Source organism: Sitodiplosis mosellana, unplaced genomic scaffold (genome assembly GCF_009176505.1).
Source record: "Sitodiplosis mosellana isolate CC-2019 unplaced genomic scaffold, AAFC_SMos_1.0 Smas_scaffold_33, whole genome shotgun sequence".
Classification (NCBI taxonomy): Eukaryota; Metazoa; Arthropoda; class Insecta; order Diptera; family Cecidomyiidae; genus Sitodiplosis; species Sitodiplosis mosellana.
Genome location: NW_022595275.1, coordinates 1 through 23,993, shown reverse-complemented (window position 1 = coordinate 23,993; position 23,993 = coordinate 1). Strand labels below are relative to the sequence as shown.

General features: G+C 35.8%; 1 long non-coding RNA gene across 1 annotated transcript; it reads right to left on the bottom strand.

The window, feature by feature from the left end:
* Positions 1–641: 641 nt before the first annotated feature.
* On the bottom strand, positions 642–16,018 carry LOC129569450 (uncharacterized). Its single transcript, XR_008688037.1, has 3 exons — positions 15,857–16,018; positions 15,254–15,403; positions 642–13,317 (listed from the first exon to the last, which is right to left on the bottom strand). It is a non-coding gene; the product is annotated as an uncharacterized LOC129569450 (long non-coding RNA).
* Positions 16,019–23,993: the final 7,975 nt, after the last annotated feature.

The window sequence follows — 23,993 nt, the reverse complement described above, 5'->3', positions numbered from 1 at the left end:
CCTTATTTTTTCCACATTGAAGCTGATTCAATCGAACATTCAAGTTGATAACGTCATTCACACTTACCGTTGTCGCAGTTTTTACTTCCACCGTAAAGCGATTTGTTCAAGCGTCTTGAATTTCTTACCTTAACTGCAATTCTACGTAAACTTTGCATGCCTTTTTATAGTTTTCCTAACATATTTCGATTTTTTTTCAGAAAAAGTGTTTTTCAACAAAATTCGATTTTGAAATCCTGGGGTTTTAAATTCGGATTTTGTTTAGTTTCTCACGAAGAATTTTGTGGTGGTTTCAGTTTGAAGCTTCGATTGATCATTTTGAAAAATTAACCCAAAAATGCTAGTTAATAAGATACCGATCTTATTAACATATTAATAACATATTTTCATTATTAACCTGGCAAATTTTCCAAAACGACTCATCATAAATGAAAACTGAAACCACCATGAAATTCTTTATGAAAAACTGAACAAAATTCAATTCCAAAACCTCAAAATTTCAAAATAGGATTTTGTTAAGAACACTTTTTCTGAAAAAAATCGAAATATGTTAGGAAAACTATATGCCTTTTTATGTCACCAATGAGAACATCGTTAGTTTTGAGATAAAATATTTCTTTATTTCTATATTTATGTTTTCATTTTGTGTGTGAGTGTGTGTCTTGTGTGGGATTTTCTCCTTGTAATTAAATACTTTCTTTTATTCAATTCAATTGTAATCTTACATTTAAGAATAGCGTAACTTAAACATTATCAATTGATCTCCTTCAATATTTCCAAAGAGACAATAAAATAGTTTCATGTGTTCGTGTATGTGGGATTTTTCCATTGAATGTGTGCCATTTTCTTGTGATAAATGTTTCTTTAGAAATTCATTTTTAAATTTATCCACCATATAAATCGGACCAAATGTATCATTTTTGGTATATTGATCAAAAAAAAAATGTCGAAAAAAACGTCGTTTCTATCTGAATTGTAATTGGTATGTCTTTTTGTTTCGAAACAAATGAAAAGTAAAAGGATCGCATGGAATGTAACAAACATTACACAAAAATACAAGTTTTAATTAATATTATTCCATGGAATGCCCAAAAATGTTGTAAAAGAATTAATAAATATGGTCACACAAAATAGCTGAGTATCCAGTTCGTAAAATATTGTGTGGTTTTTATTTCCTGGCTTGCATTTTTGCATCGTGTTTATGAAACATTTATGGATTTGCAAAAGAAGAGAAAATAACAACAACAAATGAATCTAGTTATTATGTGGAATGGTATGATATATTCTGCAATAATAATACTATGTGTTTTGTTCGGCATGTGTTCAGCTGTGGTCAAACACACCCTCACTATCGGTAATGACTGTGTCGACAGAAACAATACGATGCACACGAACAAAAGCGTCGCGGTGAGAGTTAAAAAAAAACGACGATATTTTTTAAAAATTTCTCTTCATGTTACGCAAAATTTGTATAATTCGGAATTGTGTTGTTGGCTCAACCAAAAAATGAATGCTACGCGAAATTATTCCGCAGCGATAATAAGTTTTTGCCACCATGTGCGCGCACGCGACGCATACACGGTGCATTGTGTGCAAAATGTTTCGTTAGTTAATTTTTAGCGATATCCTGTTGATAATTAAATATTTAATGAGTTCGCGAATGATTTTGCTTTTGGTTTGTTTGCCGGTCGTGTGTGTGTGTGTGTTCGCTTTGTTTTTGTATTTGCTATCCAGTCAAAATATTGCACATGTTTATTTAATAAAGTGTTATTATTCATGAATTTTCTCTTTCTCTCTCTCTCGCTCTGCTTATACTCTACTGCTGGCTTACTTTTTTGTTTGATACAGTATTGTTTTAAATAAACCTCTGGCTGTATGCTTTACCGCTTCCGCATTCACTTTTTCGCAGAAACAATTTCACTGATGGACCGAAAACTATTTGGCAGCAGTTTTAATACTATGCGAAATGAATGGTTTTATTTTCAACAAAAAAACAAAACTTCCATATAATAGGTTTATTTAAAAGGATTTTATCAAACACAGGAACTACTTTATAAACATGATTTTTTCAATTGATTCGCCAAACACGGAACAAATATTGCATTGACCAACTCGTTTCTTCTTTTTTTTTACTTTGTTTCATCTATACAATTCTATTTCAGTTTAATTAGAACGAAAAAATATTGGATGTGTTTTTCCTGACAATATTATTATGCATTTAATTTAATGGAACGAGTTCCATTATGTGAATCGATAAATGAATGGGATTTTGGTTGAATTTACACACGAAATATTAGAATAATTGAAAAATATCGCAATGAAAACATCAATTAACAATATATCGACGAGGTGAAATTGAGAGCGTGGTTTGCGCTGTTATGATGTTTCGAACGATTTTGAATGATTATATGTGATCCTTCTCAGTGGAATTTCATTCGGAAAATCTGTGTTTGTTGAACAAATCAAGCAATTTTATTGCGTAAAATTGTACTTTCATTCCATCAATTGCACCGTTTGTTAAACAGTTTGTTGTATAAACCATAAAACTCTTTTTTTCATCTCAGCACCAAAAATGAAATCAGTAAAAAATGTGGTCAATTCTGACGAATAGCAATAAATTCATTTTTAACATCAAAAACTTATTTAAATGTAGAAAATCTGTTTAAATATTCCAAATATTCGTTCGTTCAGTGTTTCATATTTCCAAAAATAAATAAAAGTAATGAAAAATCGTTGTTTCAATTTATTTAGCCAATTAAACACTTTTTGTGTCATCAACATTTGGATTTGAAAAAAAGTTGGAATTCGACAAAAAAAAAAAAGAAATTTATACGTTAATTTAATGGGAAAAAATATGAATATTGGATGTATCGACTCGATATTGGGTCAGCAAACAGAGAGTAAGTTGGAAACAATGTAGGCGAAATATGTATTCTCGTTGGATGGTGAAATATGCAAATATATTTTAAATCGTGCAAACATTTACAAATACATTAAGTGTCTATTCAAAAGTCACATCGATAAAAATGTACGATCGTATATATATTTGTATATGTATATTTCGTTAATGCTAAATTGTGTGTGTGTGTTTGTGTTTTTTTTTTCTCAACGAAAAAAAAATTGACTGAAACTTATTCACCGAGAATCAATAGACTTGAGCTTTTTTGCGCTTCAACATTTTTGCTTATCTTTTTTCAATTAATTTTACTTAACTACTAAATGTTTAATGAAATTTCAATAATTAATCCTACGCATAAAGTGAATGTTTTTTTTTTGTTATTGAACAAAATTATATGTCTTTATCTCTTTATATGTCTTCAATTCATGTCATTTGATGAATCACTTAATTTTTGGCTTATTAGTAATAGCTGTGACCGTAATTATGTGAATGTTACAATTAAACGCTTTACCTATGTACACTTGAAAATTGTGTTTCTTCTAAGTCTACAAAGAGGAGGAAATTTGTCTAGATACAAATAAATTCAACACCGATATGGAATTTGAAACAAAAATAAAATCGAATGACGGTGCGTCACAGAGACAAAGGAGAAAACAATGGGAAGTTACAGTTGATAAGTAAATTTACCTTTCCGGAATTGTGTTTTTCTTCTTCTTTTCGAAGGAAAAGTAATTCGCAGCATAATTTTCATTTTCGATACGTTTCTTCTTCTTCTCCTTTGTTTTGTTCATTTATTTAGTTAATTGAAAAAGGCACAAGGGAAATTTGTATTTTGGGGAAAATAGATTTAGAATCGTTCGGTGTCGTTAGCGTAGTGAGTGTGGATCAAGTGAATCGTTACAAATCGATGAAAATGTTCGATTAGCAATGCAATGGGCACGGGAACGGGCATATTGAGGGAATACGAGACATTCATTTGGAATTATTTTGATGACTGACATTTGTTTTTCGTCGACCTTATCGTCAAATCGAATTTCAGTATTTGTTCTGCAGAGTTCGGTATTTATTGATGTGTAACAGACAAGAAGAAGACAATATCGGATGTGATTGAGGCAAATTAATCGATTGCGGCATGGGCTTGCTTACACAACTACCAAAAAGAGATGTTTCCGTTCGCAGCTGGTCTCGAAATGCGTCACTTCCTTCCTGGATGATTTTAATTCGTGTGTTATTTACGATTGGGACCACTAAGATGCATGAATAATGCTAGTGCATACCGTCACTTGACATTTATCTTCGTTGTGCACATCGTCGCATCAAATGAATTCCGGCGAGAGAAATAAAAAAAATCGGGCGACGGTGGCGAGGGAGGTAGCGCAAGCAACACACTCACGCGAATTATTGAGGTGGAATAAATATTGCACGCATAGCATCAGCAGTCGTAGCATGTACAAGTACATACGTGTGTCATGTATACCTGGAAATCATGACGGACTGAATGGATGAAACGGCAAAGCCAACACAACGCTTTTCGGGCAAAAATTGTTTTGCTCGGATTTGTGCCACCAAAAGCAAATAAATAAATTATACCCTCCGAGTTGTGCATTCGACGATGACGATGACGGCGAGAAAAAAGTGTAGCAACAGCGGAGGCGGTGATGGTGGCTGGCCCCAATGCGAGAGACAGGGAGCATGCAATGTGAACGTATTATTTACTTAAATTTGAATTTATTGGTGTATCCATGAAAAATCGTCTGGCGCACACCATTGCCGATGAAACAAACCCGGAGAAGTCGTCGTTAGACGTTGACTGTATTGTATCGAAATGCATGCATTCCATGCCACCTTTAAAGCGCATTACACTGCGATATGTGTGCGACATAAAAATCCCCATGGTCTCAAAGCAGCAACGGTGCAAATGGCATAGACACACCACCGAAAGAAAAAACGACGACAACTACTACCGAAAATGCGCTCACATAACTTTGTAGACAGAGGTTAATGCCGACAAACACACATTTATTTCGGCACATCGGCAAAGAGCACATGAAAAGTGTGTGTGTGTGAGAGAGAGATAGAGAGAAAGAGCGAGATCGAATCGCCAGTGAATTGAATCGAACAAATATCATGTTTCAGGATACTTAAGTTTTTTTTTTTTTGTCAACCACCTCTTCTCTCCCCTCTTGGCTTCGCTGATATCGAAGTAATATCCAGTCTAGTCTCTTGATCATATGCATTTTACATGCACACGATGAATTTTTTTCTTCTCTGCTGCTTTTTTTCGGGGATGAATTTTCGTTCATACTTTTTTTGCTCTTCATCGACAAAACCAAACCTCAAATTTTCCGTGCACGTGTATTTATAGTCTATTATAGACATTAGGTTTTACATATGAAATGTGTTCGTGATTTGCATGATAAAATCGTAATGCGATCCTTTCTCCCATTCACAATCGAGTGAATCAGGTGTATGCAACGGCTTTATCAAAACAAAATCAATAGGTATCAATGCATTTCCAAAAAACGAAGCCGAGGGAAAAAAAAATATTCACCCGCTGAAGCTATTTAATAAATTCAGTAATATGGTGTGTGTGCATTATCAAGGGGAAGTTGACTCGATAAAATGCGCTGTTCATAAACTAAAATTGAGACAGTGAACATATTAAAGAATTTACGTGCGTAACGAACATTGTGTGTTTCGTTTGATGTGACACTTCCTTCCGCGACGGAGTGTCACTTCTTTTATGTTGCCTAATGAAATTCGTTGAAGTATTTCTGTACGAAGAAAAAAATCGCTGAAAAGTTGAAAATGAACTCATTTTGCGATCTTGCGTACAGCAAGAAAAAAGTGCGAATATTAAATGAAATGTCTCTATGGATAGCGTGAGTTCATCGTTGGTAATATCCATTTTTTTGCCAAGAATTTCATTCTTTGTTCGTTGCAAGAAAGTGAATCTCCACAGCAACCGCCGAGGCAAATACTCAACTACCGCCGTTCAATGGCCTCTTTTTAAAAGATGAAACCCGCTTCGGTCTGTTTTTTTTTTCTGTTGCCACAACGCAATTTTGCCAGTGCAAACTGTTTGCAGCAAACATCTGTCGGTTTCATTTGATCGCTTCCTATTGTTCGTACATCCTGAGCTGTGAGGAATCCACTCAAAATAGTTCAGTCAAGTATATTGGAATGTTGCCCAATGTTCAATGCGATACCGTTAGTTTTGAATGAGTGAGACAGAGGAAAATTGTTTTTCAATTTCTTGCTTCAGAAATATTATGCCACGATGGCCATAACAACAGTCAAATTGAATACAAAATCAAAGGCTTTTGACGATTTATACATTTTTGAATGGAGTATATACGGTGGGCAATATTGAAAAAAGAGCGAAGGCATTCATGCGTCCGAATATGTTCTGGAATCGATGCGGTTTTAAATGTAACAAAAGTGTTTGTATCCCAACAAACAATCATCCTGATCTCCTTACCCCGCATTTGGATGTATTGTGTTGCAAGTGTTGCTTGTCGCTTTGAGACGATTATCAATTTGGTACCTTTGTATGGACATTAAGCGAAAGATTATTAGTTGGGTACTGCTTACAGACGGAAAAATCTCCTTTCGATTTATGCTATTGTTGCTTGCTTCTGCTGCCGCTGATGCTACTCGTTGCCAAACAGTACAACTTGGCGAGATATTGTGGTTTTTTTGTGATAAATTTCTGTTGATCCTATTGAAAATCAGCGTCATCCTCAGCATTCCGAATAGGGGAAAAAACACAACGAAAGAGGAAAGAAGAATCGCACACCGGTACACAAAAGTTACTTACTCAGCTTACGTGCATTCGGCATTCGGGTTTGTGCAGAATGTGTCTCTTGGCGCAAACTGTGTGTATGCGAAAATCCATACCGCACACATTCTAGAAATAGAGATATATCGCCCTGTTTCCACCCATCTCGCCTTTATTTTCCGTATGATTCTCCTTTTCTCACCGTAATAAAATATACAAATACACATCGATAGATCCATTCGGAGGTTTTTCCTCTTTCCTTTCTCTCTTTTTTCTGGTGGTGGTTGCTGTTGTTTTGTTCCGAATGCAATTCGATGACTTGGAATACTTTGAGTTGTATTTGTTGACTTGGCTTTTTATGTATGTATGTTATTGGTTGCTATAAAATTTACATTTCAGCTGTTGCCATTCAGGCATCCAGATTACCGCAATTCGACATTTTTCTCTAGTTTTATACTCTGTGTACCTTGTGCCCGACACACACCAAAATATAAATATAAATATAAATTTTTATTAAATTGAATAGAAAAATGCACCGCACTTTGGAATATGGGAGTGGGGCCAGTCAACGAGTGGTGTGTGTGTGTGTGTGGAGGAGCTAAGAAAAAAGTGAAATAACGAACGAAAAAAATAACGACATGTCGAAGAGCAGCAGCAGCAAACAAGCCATTTCAATATGTTTTTGCACATGTTCTTCACACTGAAATGCCTTCACATGCAATAAATACCGAACAAAACAAATGGGCTTTCGCACACGAAATACAAACAATACGCGAAAAGATGTGTCAGTCGAATACATGCACAGCGCTAGATCGGTGCATACACGACGATGGCGACGACAACGACAAGCACGGTATTGTTTGTGGTCACGACGGAAAACGGAATCGAAATGTCTTCAAAACAAATTTCACAAGAGAAAATTGTAATATTGGCCAATATTTGATGCAATATATTTCGATATTTATGCTACTGTGGTGGATGTTTCGATCCGCTTTTTTTTGTGTTTCGTCGGTTTTTTTCTCGCTTTTGGCATGGGGTTGTCAAGCGTTTGTGTAAACGGGAGATATGGAAGCGTGTTTTTGTGTAAGAGTGTATGTGTTATATTTACGAACTATCAAAGCAAAATGAAAAAGAGAGAACGCGCGCGCAGAAAACTTATTATAAAATCCCAGATTTATAACGACAGCAATTGTAACAACAACAAACACAGTAGATGAGCTCAATGTAATTCCTTTCCATTACTACAATTTCTGCTTCTTCTTCTTCCTTCTTCTCATTCTCCTTTTCTTCTTCTTCTTTTTACGTTGCTTGGCTTTCAATTTCCATCAATTTCTTGCTTCCTTCTTCTTCTTCTTCTTCTTCTTCTTTTTCTTCTTCTTCTTCTTCTCTCAATCGTCGATTTCGATTTCTACTTTTCACATGACTATAAATTTTCTTGCGGTTCTGCACATTTCTCTCTCTCTCTCCGTCGATCGTTCATTTTCTCCCTCTCTATCGCTAAGTTCAAATGATAAAATATCTTCTAGCTGCAATATTTATTTGTATAAAACGACGCACGGGATGAATCAATGATTGAAACACACCGAACACCGACCGAGAGAAAGAGAGAGTGAGTTGGCAATTGGAATGAAAGAAAACACACCTCGAAGGATTGGATTGAATGAAAAAAAAAAACGAGTGAGAGACAAAACGGAGGAGAATAACGTTTTCATTTTCTCTTTTATTGTTGAGCTCGTGTGTCTCGGCAGTGATTTTTCTTGTTTGTGTAAGTTTTGCATTTATTTCTTCGTCGGTTTTTCTTCTGTTTCTTTCATTGTCGTCTATTTTTCACTCACTTCTCTGTTATCATTCATTTCGCTATTTGCAGCACAATTCTCGATAATCGATAAATTTTTATTTGCTTTCTGTCTACAAAGTGCAGGATTTTAGCTCGTCTCGGCTATTGTATAGTATGAGTGTGTACTATTGAATTATATTACGCAATGTTGTCATTTTTTTCTTCTGTTTTGTTCTGTGTATTCAAAGCCGTGATGATAATTTCTAGCTGATTTGTGTGTGTGTATTTGTGCTCAATTGTCATTCGTCCATTTCATTGTGTGTGTGTGGAGTGATGGCGACTCTCTCTCTATCTCTCTATCTCTCACTCATTCTCACTCTAATTCTACTCGTGATTTTTTTTCGTTCGTTCGTTCATTCACCAGCAAATTGAGATTACTATTTTGCATTCACTGAGTTTCAAGCATTCTGTTTGCATTTCTCTTTTTTTTATTCCCTGTTTTTCTGTGTTTTTTTTTTCTCTATTTTAACTTTATTTTTATTCTCTTGGCAGTTTGTGTATGCTTTTTTTACTCTCGCGCTCTCTTCTTGGTCGACGCCAGTCATTACGTATTCTTTTTCATACCAATTTATTTCTCTGTCACTTTGTTGCTTTGATCTAAAGCTGCCATCAATGTTGACTCTATCTCTCAGCCGACTTTTTTTTTGTTTCGTTCCTCACGGTTGCCGTTGCTGTCGGTGTATTCATCTATCGTTGATCTCGGTGTTCAACTTTCGAATGCAAATCGACGACTTTCCACTACACTATTTCATTTTGTCTCTTTGCTTTGCTTTCATTATTATTATTACTACGGTTTTTCATTCTGTACACAATTGTTCTTTACTTAAGCATTCTGAGTGGTCATTCTGAATGATTGGCTATCAATTTGTGTAAAATTAACATAAATTGTTTTCTTTCGGTCAGCATTGCCTGTTCTTTCTTCTTTCTATTCATCTGGCTTCTTCATCAACATAAAACTGCTTGAGTTTATTTTGTCATTCATTACCTTGTCGGGTGTCGCTTGTAGCGTGCAAACAACAACAAAATTGAAACAATTTCTTTGTTTCTCACTACTTTATTTACAACCGTAACATTGTGTGTCTGTGCTTTTATATGCTTATTTCATTTGAAAAACTTTACTCAAATTGTTGTATGGTTTGTGTTTAGGAATCAAGTAAAAAGTAATTCAGAGATTTTATTGTCAAAAATTCAATCATTTACCGTTTTGGCGTTTCAACGTTACCCATTTTCCATTTTAGCCTAATAAATTTAACAGGCAGTAATTTTTTTAAGTATTTACAGTACAGGAGAGGAGAAGGTGTTCAAGAATTGAAAAGGCAAGAGAAAGGTACAAATTTTCCGAAAGAGAAAACAAAACTAAATAAAATCGTAAGAATGTTGCTAAAGGAAAATAAGAAAAATAAAATCGTTGAATTGTGTTTGTAGTCCAAATCGAGAGTTAAGAAAGAATTTTCCAGGAATAAAAAAAAGGAAGCAAACTAAAAAGCAAGGCAAAATGGCTACCAATAAAACAGAATGATGTTTAGTGAAATTGAAATTTTTATTGAACATTTTGAATAAATTGTGTGTTTAAAATGAGAAAGGAGACAGGATAGGCGATTTTTTGTTTTTGTGTGTGTGTGTGTGTGTTGTAGTTACTTTTTCTCTTCAAAAATGATTATGTGCTAAATATATATTGACCGGTTTCCTTAACGTATAAATAAATGTCAGAAAAAAAACTTGTATTACGCTTAACTAAAAAAAAAAATGCCTCAAAAAAAAGGAAAAACCAAACCGCAGAGAAAAAAAAGTTCTATACATTTCTTCTAAAGAATTTACTTAACATCTAATTAATTCGTGTTAAATTGTATGTGTTTTGTTTTAAATGTACCTAAGTGTCTAATGTCTACGCATTTCATCTCTTAACTCATTCTAAACTCCGAACATATTCATCCGTAGCTCCAATGTTCTTGTTCAGTTTGCGCGCTGTTTAGCACAGCTGCATTCTATTTCGTTCCATGTTTCGATGCGGGGAAAATTGTGTTTTTTTCTTGAATTTTTTCTTTATTTCAACATAAATCTACACGCAAATTCAATGTACAACTAGTTAAAGTTATAATTTCGCTGTCTTATTTAAAAAAATTTCTTCTTTCTCAAATACTTTTGTTTTATCTACAGTAATAATCAGCTTGTTCTATATTTTGTAAGGTGGAAAGAAATACACAAGTTTTGAGCACGAGAATGCTTGAACGAACAGATAGAGAAAAAAAATGTTGTCAAAAAGACACGAAGGAAACATGGATATCGACCTCGAGTTATTTAAATGCTAACATAGAAAGTTTAAATGAATGTTTAAATATTTTCGCAATGAAATTGGAACAGCTGCACGTGAAAGGGAAACAAATATGGTTGAAAGTTCAAAATAATTATGGCGCTCGTTTGAAAGACTCTGTGTAAAACTACCATATTCGACAGAGAAAGTAATTTTAGCTCTTCAATGTGATGAGTTTTTTTTTGTGAGTTTTTTTTCCGCTCAACGTGGCCAAACTTTTGCTGACCTCGTTGCATTCAATTTGACATCGAGTATAAACGAATTGAAAAAACAAATTCGAGCTTTGACATATATTCTCAACTAATTGGATACGTCGGTACTTTGTGTCTATTTTAGTTTGGATATTATTCGTCACCGGGGCAGTGAATGTAATTGATCTATTTTGCATATTTTGTTTCAATTCACGGTCGATTTGAATCCGTGTTTTCTCCGAGTATTTTCGCTCACCACACGCGTTCGCCAGAAAATAAACAGAAGCTAATCGAATAAAATAGAGAGAGAGATGGTTCGGTGAACCATTGGTTTGCCTATTGACGGAAAATCCACAGTTGATAATAAATGCCATTTATGGGTGGTATTTCAAATGTCGTAAATTCTATTGATAAATCTATTTTAATTACGTGTTTATTTAATGATTAAGCACATGCATGCATCGTGTTTTCGTTTTAGCTAAACGCCGCCACATTTATGGTGTGTGTGTGTGTGTGTGTGTGAGTGTGTTTGTGTGCGCGCATGTGGGTGCGTTGTAATATTGTTTAGTTGCAGTCATTATTCAAACAATCAAGTCAACATTAATAATTCCGGGTTAAATTCTACAGTTATAATACTCTCTCTCTCTCTCTCTCTCTCTCACTCACTCGCTCTTCCTCTTCATTTAGCTTGCAATGAAAACGATAGTTATAATTTGTGTTCAATAAGTTCTTGCCTAAAATATTGTGACATTTATGAAAAATAGACAGCATTCTCTTTTTTCTTCCTTCTTTTTAAATATTAATTATTGATATATATCAATTGTTGTACCGCGTGCACTAAGTTTACATGATTGCAGTCGGTGAATCAAAACAGATGTCATTTCTTTGTTGCTTTTAATACACATTTCAAATAAGTTTTTCTTCTTGATCTTCTCTTCATTCGTTATTAAATGCATTAAATACACACATTTGCATACCGTGGGAGTGCTGGTGACATGCATTTTGTAGCATGCTAATTTCGGGAAGGGCAGTTTTGTAGCAAATATTTTATTTAATTTATTGAACCATATTTCCAACTAATTAGCCAGTGTGTGTTACTTAAACATTTAATATCTAAAATTCACTATAATACACGATGATGGAATTGGTTTTTACTCGAAAGTTTTGCATTTTATACAACAACAACAAAAAAATGTGTTCGTACTGGAAAATGGGCAGTTTTTATGAGAGAGAGATTTTACTCTAAACCAGTGCTATTGCGATAGAGCAACGTTTGCTTGGTTTTGTTTCTGTGGTGGTAATGGTAGTGGTGGAGTGTTTTTTTCGTTTTCATTTGTTTCCTTATGAATTTGCATTAAAATAAAAAAAAGACTTATCGTAACGATGACTTACTCACAATTACCATAGGTTACAAAAGCTGTGTGAGACGACCACTGGACTGAATCACACTCAAGTGGTGATCAGGCCAATCGTCTCCTTTTGTTTATGTTTTGCTTAATATTTAGTGATTATCGCAATCGCGAGACCTTGTTTTCATGAAATGAAATCCATGTGATTTATTATACATATACAATTTTTTGTTTGCGCCTTCCTTGTTCGGTCGCTATTTTTTCCTGTCTGTCTGTTTGTTACTTTCAATTGATTTGTTTCTGATTTCTTCTTTTCAATCAATAATTCTTACACACATTCTCTTTATACTGGTAATTTACATGTGACGCGGGAAAAAATTGGGGGAAAAAACGGTGTGGTTTGGTGAATGATGTGTGCTTAAGTTGTGTTTAATGTTTATACTTTTTCTATCCCTTATTTAGCTCCCAATATGAAAATTCATGAAAAAAATGACATGTGTCGCAAGTGATTTTTGTCATAACGATATATAATACTATTTTTTCTTCTTCACTTCCTCTAAATTCCATAGTTACGCTTACAAGTCAAAAAAATTACTTAACACAAAAGACAAAAAAGAAAAGAGAAATTATCATTATTTTGTGTAAGGTATTAATTAAATTGATACGATAAGTAAACGATGATATTTGTTCTGTGTTCCCCTATTTACTATTTAAAAAAGAAAAAGAAAACATGAAATTGTGTGTCAGCTATAAGTTGATCCGGTTGACCATTGTCAATTTGTGCTTCTTAGTACAGTAGCATGTTGGCTGGCTTGTAACCCAGATTCTTTCGTTGTAAAAACAAGTGAATTTCACGGAATTTCGGCCGATCACTTTCATTACGTTGCCAGCATTCGCACATCAAATCGTAGATTTCACGTGGACAATTCGGCGGCATCGGTGGTAGAACCTATAGTTTTAGTTTTTTTTTTTTTTAACGAACCGTCACAGTTATTTTTCGGATCGAGAAAAAAAATGATGATGAAAGAGGACAAAAAGAAAAGAAGAAAAAAAACACAAACCATAAATAAAAATGCATTTGACTTGATGAATTTTAGTTGTAGATTCGTAAAAATCATAAACGGGTTAACAAATTAAAAGTGTAGAGTCAAAGAGACGGGTAAGAGAGTGAAAAGGTAACAACAACCGAGAGCGCTTGTGTCACAAAGTGAGTGAATGCGAAGAACTTTCTATTGCTTTCGAGAGGTAAATTGATTTTTGCCTTGCTGTTGTTGAAAAATCGGGAGAATTGGGTCGCATTCAGTGCTTTACTTTATCACAGTCGTTAGATAATCTTCGTTTGTTCTGACTATTTACACTTTGTTAATAAAATTCCCTTTGAAGATGTTATCAGTTGAGTCAAAATTTAATTTGAAAATGAAAAGTTGTTCGCCAAGTACTTTGGCATAATTTTTGTGTGCACCGCATACTGGATTCCGGTGTGTTGAGCTCATTTCAATTTGAACATAACAACAGAGCACAAAAATCAAGGGCCAGTTATTATTCCATGTCAAAGGAGATGGTTATCTTTTTGCTTCCATTCTCACCGAAAGACAGAAACACACACAGAGAGAGAGAGAGAGAGAGAGAGAGCGAAAGGAAGCTTTTTGAAGTATAATCTGCTCTCGTTGACCGAAGTCTTTGAGAGGCGCTTATTAATACTGCGGTCGAGCAAATTCATAACGACGCATTATTTTTCGGGCGTTTAGCACACGCACACAAAAAGAAATCAAACAATAAGATGAGGGCTTCTTTCATCCACACAAAACGATAGGGATATTCAATGCTAACAAGAGCAGAAGCAAACGTTTTTCAATGCGCCACCATTTCAAACAAATGTTTTCTTTTTCGAGGGGAAATTATTTAATGAAAGTGATTAAAATGAAAACTTTTCCGTTGACTTTCAAAGCATCACAAACTGCGGCGAAATTATTTTCGCTTTTGTACAAAATTTAGTTTTGAAATTCTAAAGCTTTTTGGTATTTGTGTGTGATGTGAGTGCTGTGCTGCCATGCTGCTGATGCTGGCAAAGTTGCCGGGGCGTTTTTGTTCATGATATTGTTTTAATATATTGGCAAAAGGAAAACTTAGCTAGGGAAGATATCCTTATATAAAATTCTTCTCTTTCTCTCTCCGGCAAAAATGCGTGAAGCAAAAGGAAATATGCTCAATCTTTTCTGATAAAAAACCACATCAAAATAGGGAAATTCCAGGTGAGCTCACGATTTCATTGTACGCATGAAGTAATTCCACTGAAAATGTCAGGCAAAATGAAAAATAAAAACCAAAACGATAAGTCGCTCTGGATTTTAGTTGAAACCCTTCCGAAAAATTGCTTTAGTAATTGAGATGCTCCTTTGAATGCACCACAATGTGCTGACAAAGTTGTGATAAAATGAAAAGGTTGCAGGCATTTTTCGTTAGTTTCAACCAATTTGTGTGTGTTCGCCCAAAACAAGCTGAATCATCTACCTCTCTCTCTCTGTGTGTGTGGGTCGATAACAACAGCAAACCCGAAAATGAAATGAAAACAATGAAGAAAATTACGAAAGCATTGAGATTATTGCTCTCTATCATATTTGCGTCTGTGCATTGCTCGTTTTGCGTTTATACAAAAGTATTTTTTTTTGAAAGAACAAAAAAAAAATTCCAGAAATGAAGCATGAATATGACCTGAGAGAAATTTAATTACAAAACTCGTTCATTTTGATCGACGGAATACCACACAATGGGGATTTTAAATTGAAAGTAAATATTTAGAATAATCGAGACAAAGTCGTCGTTTTTTCTCTAACGTCATCTGACAAAAACGTAAAATAAAAATAATGATACGAAATGTTACTTACATGTTTCTTGTCGTCTTTGTAGATATGACCAAAGTTCTCGACGACTTTTTCATCGCTGAGATGTTCGAACGGTTGTTCGCGTGCAAATGTCAAAATCTCCCAAAGTGTTATGGCAAATGACCAAACATCTGATTTCGTACTGAATTTACCCTGAAAATGAAAACAAAAGCCAGATTGAAATTGTGTGTGTTTGTATGGCGGCCAATGGATTTCCTATATCAGGAAATGTGCATCGTCTCATTGCGCACGAAAACAACTCATTTACACTTGACTAAAGTCGGCTAGTTGTAATTTAAAAGGGAATTAAGATTGTTATCAATTGGCTTTTGTGTTGGAACAAAAGACGTCAATATTTTCCATTTGCTGTAGATACGATGACGACGACGAAGACAGACGTCTAGACAGTATTCATTAATTTCATGGAAATTTCGCTGGTGGAAAGATTCCAAAATCATTTGAATAACTTGCGAATTTTCATAAAACTAACAACGTCAACTAATATCGAGAATTGCGATTTCGAAATGCTGTCTCATGAAAAGAAAGCAAAATTGACGGCAATGAGACGACGATTGAGACGAAATGAGAATTTACATTTGCACTTACCAGTAAGACGCTTTCCCAAGACATCCATCGAATTGGCATTGGTTGTGACTGGCGACCAGTGCCTTCCAATTGGCAATAGTCCGATGGATATGCAGTTCGATTTATCACAGTTCCAAGTGTGCATACCTTAACTTCTAGTTGCGGTCCAATTATACAACTCCTGCAAATGAAAAAAAAAAACGAACCTCGGATTACGATTGGTCAAACGGAAATTATTCAGCAAATACTTTGAAAATAAAACCAGAATCAATTAATAAAGTCGCCTGAAAACACAAAAACGCGCCCAAAACCGTGTGCTTTTGTACGAAAATTACATGACGTTGCAGTTTATTTGAAAATTAAAAAAAAAATGCACACATACGTAACTCAGTCCTGAATGCTAATTGTTTTCATGTCATTCTTTGCGTTCTCTCATGTTTTTCGCGTCAAAGGCCACCAAAAAGCGATTGCTGTGTGCATATAATTTTATTTGTGCTGTCATAGAAACCAAAAACCACCACACAGTTCATGACAACGGTTTCACACTGACGGACTACAGAGAGGACAACCGTGGAAAAAAAACAGCATCGCAAACCAAGCGGAGAGCGAACAAAAAGAACATATAAATAAATGCAACCAAAATCCAAATGGGAAGTGAACGAATGTGAGGGAGCGCAAAAAAGTGAGCGCCACGTGAATGGAATTTTCCGCTTTTATTTTTGCCAAATGGTTAAAAAAAAGTCCAACTCTGAACCGAATTCTTGGAATGACACACACAGAGAGATTGAATGAAATGCTCGAAACATTTTATTATTATTTTATTTCTACGAGAGATAGAAAAAGAGATTTTGCGCCTATCGATGCACGCACATGTGTGTCTGTGTGCATGAAAATATCCCATCATTCAGCCGAGCACACGCGTGCTTTTGTCATTTCAATAATTAAATATTTTTATTACAAACATTTCGATGTCAGAACAATCAACTGAATCACCATCAAATCGCAATTTCTATTTTCATTTTGGTTCATTTTTTTCGGGGTAAAAAAATATTTTTTTCTCTCTGGTTCTCTTGGATTATATTTTTTTTTGATGCGTATGCATTAACTCTGATGTAGGATTACCATATTAAGTCATTTGATTGAACACAGACTGTTCAAAATCATAATGTTTTCGAGTAGTGGTCGCCAACCTGACCGAGACTTTTTTTCTTACCCTCTCTCCATCTTCTGTGGATGATGAGGTTTGACAGCTACTAACCAAAATGATTTCTAGCTCACATTTCATAACCTGAAGCCTGAATGGTACCGATGTTTCTGAACAAATGTTCTGCTGCTCCGGTGTAGCATTTTTATGCAATTTATTAAAAATTTAAAACCAACAGAAGAATAAAAAACAACAACAACAACAACAAAAACACGACCAAATGCAAACATACGGCGGATACATTACGTATTAATGGATATTCATTATTTTGAAATGACCCATGTCTACCGTATCACAAACAGCTAGCATTTAAAATTAGGGACAGAACAAACAAAAAACATTCATATCTAACGGCATTGAATCCATACACCGCCGCAAAAAACAACACTGATGCTAAAGTGCTGTACACATGATGTACGTGTGTGTGTGTGTGTGGATGGCGAGACGCAAATGTTTATGTCGTATTAGAATTAGCTGCAATTATAGGAGTGGATATGTTACATTTTGGTGCGTTCATCGTCATTGTCCCTTTTTTTCCGCGAATACGCATTAAAACACCACCGACAGAAGAAAAAAAAAACAACAACCAAAACAACAACGAACCTCCGTACATGATGAGGGTCGACTTTTAGGAAGAGTGAGCGAGAAAAAAAAACATATACAAAATAATCTCGAGGGTTGGCACCGACCACGATACAAAATGATTAAATATTTCTTTGTGTGACGGCAATACATTGCATTCACTCCGCAACAATGTGCGCGGCTTTTGAAATGGGAGAGAGAAAAGAAAACACGTTGTCGAAGAAGAAAACATTGTTGCTGAGCGGTGCGGATATTGGGCGATTTGAATAATAAGGCTAAGTTATAAGTACATACATTAGGATTACACTGAAACCGATCACTATAAAGCCATTTGATATGTTATTCTGTGCGCATAATAATGAATTGCCGTTTACAAAGGTGAAATCATAATGATGTTAAGCTGATTTTTCTCTCCGTCCCGATTTCCTTTCCAGCCCAAACAAAAAAATACTTTCTGCAAACACAAAAGAAAGGAACGCACGGCTCAACTCATTCCGTATTCATAAAAATTGGAACGCATTTTCCGCACTTGAATTCCGTGCGGAATTGAAATATTGAAATGGGCTGATGTGTGTTGTTGAAATTTTTATTACCAAGCCACTCCGTTAGAAAATCGCACTAATTTCATTGTTAAGCTGACATGGCGAGAGACGTGACGAACCGAAAAAAAAATGCAAAATCCAATTAAATTGAGTCTGGTTTTTTTTTTCCGGTTCATCTTCTTCTGCATGAAAGTATTCAAATAAAACAGATATCAAACGGATTTCGATTACGGTATTTTTATTCCATGGTAGCAAATATTCGTAAAATGTCAATATCATATTTGACGATGACTGTATAACTCTATTGCAGTCCATTTAATTAAAAAGAATATTTGTTGAATGGATTCGTCTCGTTTTGACATTTTTTTTCTACTCTCTTTGTCAATACGCCACTCGAGCGTTTTGTTCAAATTTGAAGAAAAAAAAAAATGGAAAGAGATTGCGAACCGGTGATTGGTTTGGCATTTCAGGTAGGAGAGAAAGAGATATTATTTACATGGTTCGATGGTTTTATTACTAAAATTGACCTAATAACTGTCGATACACAGAGAGAACAAAAAAAAAACTGAGGTAGAAAAAGTATTGTGGCACATATTGCGTCGAGAGAGCGGGAGAGAGGGCAACGAGTACATGGGATGAATTGCACAAGGATTGCACTGGTAGCATAACATGCACTTCAGAATTGTATTCTCATACTGTGCAATGATGCTGCTCTTCAGTGTCTCCCTTTTTTGATTCGGTCTCTCTCGATCCATGCTTGCCTTCTAGCGAGGCACATCTGCAGTGGATGAATATTGAATACGATGCAAGGATTGCTGAATGCGGTGCAGAGCGAGGGAGCAAGCGGTGGAAATATGGAGATTTGACATTAGTTTGCAATATATATATCGATGGAGTCTGTAATAGTTGCATCAGCGATGATTATTCCATCAATAGAGAGAGAAAATCCAGGTTCGTTTGACAGCCGATTGCACTTATACACCAACAACGACAGCAGTAGCAGCAGCAGCAAAAACAACAAAAAATGCAATGCGGCATCTGTCCATCGGATCGGGGATATGTGTTCATTGTGTGTTCAATGCTTATCAAAAAAACATGTCAACGTAATTTAATTAAATCTCGATCGAACGGTCGAAGCCATCGAAAGAGAGATAGTACAAAATGGGAAAAACCGACTTTGTATTATGTTGATATCATGTCGTAAATAAACACGATTACGCTACATGATAATGATTTCCAAAGGCAAATAACCGATATAATGATAAATAATGGCCGGGAAAATGGAAGGAAACCAGAGAGAGAGAGAGAGAGAGAAAAAAAACCATCCAACTACTATGTATGGACGTACATCGTATGCAAATAATTATATCTGTGTCATTACACGAGCGAAGAGTGTGCTCGATTTCAGAAACATGCATTGAGAAGTCCATTGATAATTGCAATAAATTGTGCACCATAAGCCGGCGATGTCGAGTTCGCGGCCGACATGCACGGCAGAAAAAAAAGAGTCTCCATGAGTTATGGATCATGGAGTGCTTGATAATCTGGTGAGTGAGCGCCCGCTTCACATCTCGCCTCAATGTAAAGGTGTCGTGTCGTGGGTGCTGTTTTTCATCTAGCTCATCCGTTGTGCCGTTTTCAATGTGAACATACATCAGTAAACAAAAAGGTTAACCATTTTCCCGCTGAATGAATCGCAATTAATATGTGTTCAATGTTCACTTGTAACATCATGTTGATCACACACTCACTCTTTCTCCCATTCTCATTCAGCTGGTGTCGTGCATTCGCGAACGCGTTCACATTTTTCATGTCACGATTGCACAAGTGTTCCATAAAATTAAAGTTATTGCTCGCAGCCGCCTCGAACTTATCAAGTGTGTGATTTTATCATAAACCCAACGAATCCATAAAAATCGCGCGAAAGTGTGAAAGAGAGCGAGAGCGGCTCCAAGCATAGCACATATATACATTCGATAAGATGGAACAATTTTCACTTTTTAACGCAACTCATTTAATGCGAGGGGCCACGAGGAGTGTGTGTGTGTGTGAATATTATCGCACAATCATCATAAAGTATCGTGACGAAGCGCATTTTCATGTGTGCGGTTTCAAGGTTTTTTTTTCTTCTTCTCTGATTTGGTTGATGGTTCTCTCTCGTTTCCTTTTTTACAGAATAAAATGTGAAATTGCTCATGAAAATGCTTGGATATGTGTGCTTGAGAAATCCATAATAACGAAAGCAACGACGGAAAAATGGGAGTAGGAGAGAGATTTGTAGAGTCATCTGAAATGAATATGAATTGAAAAGCCGCTTTCATATTCCGTTGAAAATCACTTTTGATTCTTGCGCCAACGACGCCACACAAAGATGCAGAAGAATTGAAGGCGCTGAATAATCTTTATTTTAACATCTTTACGCACAGTCATTGAATGGCGAAAAATATATGGGCCAGGTATAGAAGAATGAATGTCAGTCTTTTACATTTCTTTGGTCGTTATCGCTGCCGCTTTTTTCTTTTTTTTTCCTTGAGCCCTTGACTGCGGCATTCATTCTAATGCAATTATGAAAATTTTGCCAAACGAGCAAATTGTCATTAGAGAAAGAGCAAATGGGATGCAAAAGCACTTTTTTGTTTCATCGAACTTCATTCACTTTTGCCCGTTTCATTTGAACGAATTCGCAATTCTCTCGCGCGCTCTTTGCATGTAATTTATTCCAAGTGGAGAAAAGAGTGAAGAAAAGGGCACAGAAAACCGAACCAAATTCCAAATGGAAATCAAAAGGGAAAAAAAGATAGTTTAATCGCAAAAATGCCAATTTCGACGCTGATTTCAAACAGATCAAAGCGAATGCAAGCAAAAAACAACAACTTGCACAACTAATCTCGTGCAGATATTTAACGATACACTTTTATTCATACAGAACCTGTATGTATGTATGTGTGTTTGGTGTGTGTGTTTTTTCATTCTGCATTCGCAAAAGAGGTGGATTTATATCGATGCATTATGAATGTTCGTTTTCAGCTAAAAGTTGCACAATCTTCCTTTGAAATGTTATTTAACTGCTGAAGCCTGAAATGCAATTCGAAAGCGAAGAATTTACTTATTTTTTCGTTGCTGCCTGCTTCTGTTCTCTGGAAATCGTACCATTTGTCAACAGACGAAAGAAAAACACGACGAATCGAATGAAGAAGAGAGAAAAAAAAAATCGGAATTCGATTGTAAATCTTTATTTTCTGTGTCATGCAAAAATCGAACGAAAATTCTTTTCCGATTTGTCGGAAATAAATTTGAAATTTTAATACGTGCAATTGTGTTGACGAAGAAATGGAGAGAAAAAAAAACGAACGAAATGCAATCTCTTTTCCTCATCCGACGGATGGAAAAGCAAACAAACCGAAAAAAATACAGCAAATATCAACGAAAGAAATATGTGTGCGCTCACTGGTGAAGCAAACGCGAGCACAAGCGGAGATTATAACTTTCGTACTTTTCATTTTATGCTACGTTTGATTACTTTGAAAAAAAAAAAAAAGTTTATATCTCAAGCAAGTGAACAGCAGGTAAACATTAATCGTTACATTGCCTCACATTTGTGGGAAAACTGGATGAAAATAGATATGAAAAAGAGCGTCTTCGACGGATATTCCTTTCGTCTTGTATACTATGTGAATGTGGCTGTGGGAAAAATTGAGTAAAAGTTATTAACTGAGGAGAAAGAGTATGTAGCAAGTGCCAACGACATACGTTTCAGGAAAGTTCACTGTGAGCGAGTGCGAGAGCAAGAGAGAGGAACAGAGACAGAGATAAGGATGTTACAAGAAAATCTAATAAAACTTGTGATTCCGCTATTTGTAATCCGATTGGATAAGACAGAAACCACTCAGTGGTCCGTATGTCAATTGATATTCAGGCGGAAATGAGAAACTTTTTAAATCGAATCATAAGTTTACCACCCAATGCAGAACCATATTTTCAATTGCATCGCCTGCCCGTTCTTTAGTTCTCCCGCGCGCACACCGACCATGGTAATACAAAGCATTCTCATCTGTCGATGGTTATAGCTATTAAGTGCTAATTTCGTTTTAGAAATTTTAATGAATCCCCCCATGTCCTTTTATGTTTTGTCATTCATGCCCTTATGATTTGCAATGAGACGCATTTATTAATGAACAAAGGGACGACACGTTTTGACGAAGTCTACGGCGAACTCATGAACTATCGAAAAGTCAATACAAAATGATACGAGAGTTCATGGCGCTGCGAGCGCTTGAATGATGTTTGTACTGAAGTGTCGTCAGCTTGTTAATGAAAATACCGGGCTTTTGCTCCCTCTCTCCTAGCTGTCCTTTTGTCCTCTGTTCGCCTTGCTCCGTTTATCGCTTTTTACATCTTTCGTTCTGTTTCTCTCTCCATCCCATTCTTTCGTACTTTTCATTCTTCAAAGTTCGCACAGCATCCAAACTGAGAATCGCCACCAAACCAAAATCGGCAAACAAAACCGAAATGCTCAGAAGCCGAAGCTCGCATGCAAAATGCTTTGACGTGGGCGCATTGCTCAAACATGACATAGGCATATGGTTCCATTTTTGGTGAAAATTTAATCTCTTAATGGCCGCTTTAAAATTATATTTTATGAGATCTTCGCCTACTCCATCTTACATCCCGCATCTTACATCTCGAGTGTGAGTAAGAATGACGACGGGTGTCCCATCATAGTTTCTGGTTATCTCTTCTAAAACAACAAACGCACAAAAGAATGCTGTTCTGACAAATTATATACCATTCATTGAGGGGCCATTGTGGACATTCTGTTTTCGGTTCAACACGAAGCGACGGCTTTTTGATGTTGCCTCTGAAATGCTTATTCATTCTTTCCAAATGGATTTTATTCATCATTTTGGCTAATTGTGAACATGACCGAATATTGTAGCAACTTTTGTGACCATGACAAATGTCGCGGCGCCGCCTTACGCAATTTTTCCTCATTTACAACGATGATTTTCAATTTGGAAATTGCAATTTCGATAAATTGAAAGCCGTTTTGGAAAACAGACAGCCATCACAAAAAATTCACACAACAAAAAGTAACAAGCGTAACAAAATACGTTTTTCACTCGGATTTTCCATGGAGATTTTGCTCAATGGATAATAATCGTTCGGTTGCCAGGCCATGAATCACGACTTAGGCGAAAAATACAATGAAATCGAAAAAACCTGTGACTACCGAACGTAGTAGGTTTTCTTTTTGGCGCCCGAGGTTGCCATAAGAAGCTTAAGTGATTTGAAGTTGGAAAGTGTAAGTGTCGAATAAATATATTCGCTTCATTGCACCGACCGAATGCCACGGAATAGTGCGTTTTCCATTTGGCTAAAAATACTAATCCATGTTTAGGGCTTCGGTTTCGAGAAACGAAACTCCACAGACAGATCAAAGTGCTGCTGCTGCTGCTGCACATCACATGTGCACGCATTAATGCGGATATTTTTATTTTAATGAAAATGGCAAAACACATCTGATGTCAGGACCTCGCCTCAATCCACACACAAACACACATACTCTACATTTTTATTGTTTCCAATGCAACCGACAAGTGAAAATGAGGCGAAAGAACAAGAGAACCAGAGATGATACGGTTCAAGTGAGGGAAAGAGATGGATACGGAAAATGTGTTGCTTTTATTTGTTTGCGAAATGATTGCATCAATGAGCGAGCTAGAGAGAATGAGCAAGCCAGAGAGAATGAGCGAGTGTGTACGATTGAAAAGTGCATACGTAAGTGAAAAAAATATGTGAAATCGATTTGTTCCGTTCAAACGAATTGAAA